The 4,093-nt window shown below is 46.9% G+C and overlaps 1 non-coding gene and 1 pseudogene across 1 annotated transcript; one reads left to right on the plus strand and one right to left on the minus strand.

Moving 5' to 3' along the window:
• The first annotated feature begins 2,432 nt into the window (after positions 1–2,432).
• Positions 2,433–2,596, plus strand: LOC148668284 (U1 spliceosomal RNA). The gene has a single exon (XR_015938645.1). It is a non-coding gene; the product is annotated as a U1 spliceosomal RNA (small nuclear RNA).
• A 571-nt stretch (positions 2,597–3,167) lies between these two features.
• LOC148668285 (5S ribosomal RNA) lies at positions 3,168–3,286 on the minus strand (annotated as a pseudogene).
• Positions 3,287–4,093: the final 807 nt, after the last annotated feature.

Raw genomic sequence — 4,093 nt, forward strand, 5'->3', positions numbered from 1 at the left:
GCAAGCGATGTCTTCCTTGTTAGTATAGTGGTGAGTATCCCTGCCTGTCATGTGGGAGACCGGGGTTTGATTCCCCGACGGGGAATCGCTCTTCTTCTACCTCCTTAGAGAAAGGACTGCCTTTCACTTCTCTGTATTTTCTTTCACAGCGCTGTGCAGCTTTTCATTGCTCTTGCTTTCCTGTTCCTGATGGTAGCGGTTTACAGAACAGAAAGTCCTCATGGGACATACCCTCAAACTCATATCTAACATAAACGAGTGAATTGGCCAAATCGATTACAGACTCACCTAATTGCAATGAAAAGCATCTGCTCATCTTAACGCGCTCTACCAGTGTACTTTTGAAACCATCCGCCATTTCAATAATTCTATGAGTGACTGTGTCTTTCAGAGGGGGCAGCAGGTCGAGCTGTTTAGCAGCTTTTTTCACACATAATACGTGTCAGCTCTTTTGTTAACAGTAAATAAGGGTGTTCAAAAAAAGTGTCTGTTTATTAGGTGTAAAAATTCCTTAACATCTTTGATGCTGTCATCAAAGATAAACTGCAATCAGCAAAGATAAAAGGATAATAATCTTTGCATACTGCCCTGTCTTTCTCACACCTGAAGAAGGCTCCACAGCCGAAACGGTGTGTTTCCTTTCTTCTCTTTTCAACATGGAATAATCCTTTACTTGTTCCTTTACAGCCTACGCATGCTGACGCAGCTACCCACCTGATATGTAACATTCCTATAATCACAACTATGAATTTCCACTGTGGGTATTGCATGTCACAACGCAGAAATGCAACAGTGACGTGTCGTAATTACAAATGTACATGATAAGTGATTTTGTCTCTCCTACCTTAGTGTCGGAATATTAAGATGTTCTGGTGACAAGGAAGGAGGGAAAAAGTAAATCAGCAGAAGGGGTGCTATTTTGTTAACTGTTAATCCTTACATGTTCAGAAGGTCATATTTAAAAAATGGTACAGTACATTTTCTTATACTTAATGATTTTCATAATTTGTCACATTACCTCAGTGGCAGAATTGTGAGACTATTTTATAATCAGGAGGGAGGGTCATAGCAATAAGCAGAAAGTGCCATCACCCTTTGCTCATCTTCGGTTAACCATATTCTCACATGCCATGTTCTAAATGTCCCATTGTAGACTGCTATATTAACATTTCTTGCAAAATGCAAGATTTTGGGACTTTTAACAATCAGAAGGCAAGGTCGTGGTAAATATGCAGAAAATGCCAGTGAATGAATGGTTTGCTTTTGTCTTATTTACTTGTCGTCTAACATGCCAGTTTGTGTTATTGTGAGTTTTGAAAATTGGTTTTCGATTTTCTTAAATGTGTTTCATACAAAAATGCAATTTGGATAATCATTATGTACATATTCCCCTTTACTGAGGCTATGTCCAGTCATCCACTCGGATTAGTATTTTTAAAAATAACTATAGAGAGCCATCTACAGGCGAAAGGCGGCATAACATCACAGCACCTAATAAGGTGGAACGAAAAACGCGAATAAGAAGCCAACTTCAGCTTCGTTAATGCAGCAGGATTGGGTGAGGTGAGGTGGAAAAATATTTCTTCCTCTGCATCCTAACATTTTTTTAGTTGTTCCAGGACTTCTCGCCCCAGATAAAGCTGCCAATACATCACTTGTTTCTACTCCATCATGATCAGCAGTGTTATCGGTACTAAGCTCCACAGCCGAAACATTGTGTTTCCTTTCTTCTCTCCGTGAAGGTTGATTCGATTTGTCAGCGAAACCGAAACTTAACCCTTTTTATAATTGCAGGAAATGCGAGTGTTTAACACGTGTCAGAATCACCAGGAATGTCCAATAATGACGAACATTGCAACCCCCCAGAAAACCATATTCACCCATGAAAAATGATTGTCGAATGGCTGGCGGGAGACATCATTTATACTCCCGTTGCATTGTGTGGCGGGGGCTCCGTGTCCCCTGAGCAGAACTGGAGGATCGTTTATTTGCAATTCTTTGGAAAGGAGCTTCTTTCGAAATCAATGCGTGCCTGGATGTTCACGAACGTGCTCCCTTGTGTTGGCTTGTCCCGCACTGGAGGAGCACAAGGCAAGTCTTCACAAGACAAAAACCTCCAGTGCACAGCACTCTGAAAACAATTCTTGGCTGGCGCGTTTTATTTCAAAACAGAAACAGCACCAATTGAACAAATCGGCCAGACGCACATCGCCTCCGGGCGGCGAGGAGGAAGCGCCGGGACGCTATGTTGCAGAGCCCTGAGAGGGAACCAGGAGCGCACATTTAGAGGGGGGCGGGGGGCTGCCTTCGCGCTCTGCCCCCAGTCTCTTGCCCGAGTACTAAATCTCACGGAGCCAGCCAGGCGAGGAGCTAGCCTAGGCTGCGCGATTAGTGCTGAGGGTGTGGGCCGCTTGCAGGGGCTTGTACAACACATACTTACCTGGCAGGGGAGATACCTTGATCAAGAAGGAGGTTCACCCAGAGCGAGTCTCAGCCATTGCACTCCGGCTGTGCTGACCCCTGCGAATTCCCCAAATGTGGGAATCTCGACTGCATAATTTCTGGTAGTGGGGGACTGCGTTAGGGCTCTCCCCTGATGTGCTTGGTCCAATATCAGATACGGAAGAGTTACGACACCACGAGCTGCGATAGGATCCCAGTTCGAAAGGAGTCGATGCCACTGCTGGTTCCCGGTTTCTTTTAGTTAGAGGTCCGGAGAAACATTTCAAGCTGGTTACACTACTCCTGCTGTAGTCTGCATTATTAAGGCCAATTTATTTGGTCATGGGAGCCTCGGTACTGTATACTAATTCTCAAGACAGTTTCACCCGTTTTCTGATTGCTCGGTTCTGTACCAGTGCAGACATGTCAAACAGTGAATGGCTGTACCTCTATTGTATCCGTGCTCAATGAATGAAATCAGTAATAAATGAATATATGTATAGTTATACGAAAAACAAGTGGTTTATCGACTCATCTTTATTTGCAGATTTAGAGGCAGCTTCGATATTCGTTTTACAAACGGGTTTTTTTTTATATGGGTCACACACATGCCATAGCAACAAAACATCTCTAGAGATGAGGCTATAGATCACCTTTCCATCCTCCAGGTTTTCTTCCCAAATCCTACGGCACCAACGGCGACCCCTGCTGGCCGAGAGAGCAAAAGCTTGCAGCACCTGGTATTCCCAGGAAGTCTCCCATCCAAGTACTATTCAGGCCCAACCCTGCTTAGCTTCCAAAACCAGACCAACTCAGGCGCGTTCAGGGTGGTGAGGCCACAAGTGAAAGCAGAGGTGCCTGACTCGCTACTTGAAGCTGTGTGTGGCTGGGGCTCCGTGCCCCCTGAGCGGGACTGAAGGATCGTTCGTGTGCAACTCTTTGGAAAGGAGCTTCTTTCCAAATCGCATTGCGTACCTGGATGTTGGCGAATGTGCTCCCTTGTGTTGGCTTGTCCCGCACTGGAGGAGAACAAACAAACTGCATGGAGGAGCACAAGGCAAGTCTTCACAAGACAAAAACCTCCAGTGCACAGCACTCTGAAAACATTTCTGGGCTGTCGCGTGTTTATTTCAGCACATAAAGCACACCAGTCCAACACGTCGGCCGGGCGCGCGGCGCCTCCGCCCTCTTGTGGCCTTGCGGCGTCAGAGCAAGAGGCTCCTTCTCGCTGCCTTTCCGCTGTGTTGCAGAGCCCCGAGAGGGAACCTGGAGCGCACACTTTGTGGGGGGCGGGGGACCGCGTTCGCGCTCTGCCCCCGGTCTCTTGCGCGAGTACTAAATCTCACGGCGCCAGCCAGCGGCCAGGAGACAAGTACAATATCGCGGGAAAGGGGGGCCTTGTCATTGATTGTTACATATGAGACGGGGATTAGGAGGAGACTCCGACTGATTGGTAAAGGGGAACACTAACACCAGAGTGACACCCCCGGCGTCTCTTTTTGAGAGACGCCCTGGGATTTCTTCATGGCCAAGGAGGGTTGGGACCTCGGTTTTACGCCTTCCCGAAGGACGGCGCCTGTTTGTGCAGCAGAGTGTCGCCATCAGGATGCTGGGGCATAAGAAAGCCACAGTGAGCTCCCTACTGGTCCCA

This window comes from Lepisosteus platostomus, chromosome 5, assembly GCF_059453375.1.
Source record: "Lepisosteus platostomus isolate fLepPlt1 chromosome 5, fLepPlt1.hap1, whole genome shotgun sequence".
Taxonomy (NCBI): domain Eukaryota; kingdom Metazoa; phylum Chordata; class Actinopteri; order Semionotiformes; family Lepisosteidae; genus Lepisosteus; species Lepisosteus platostomus.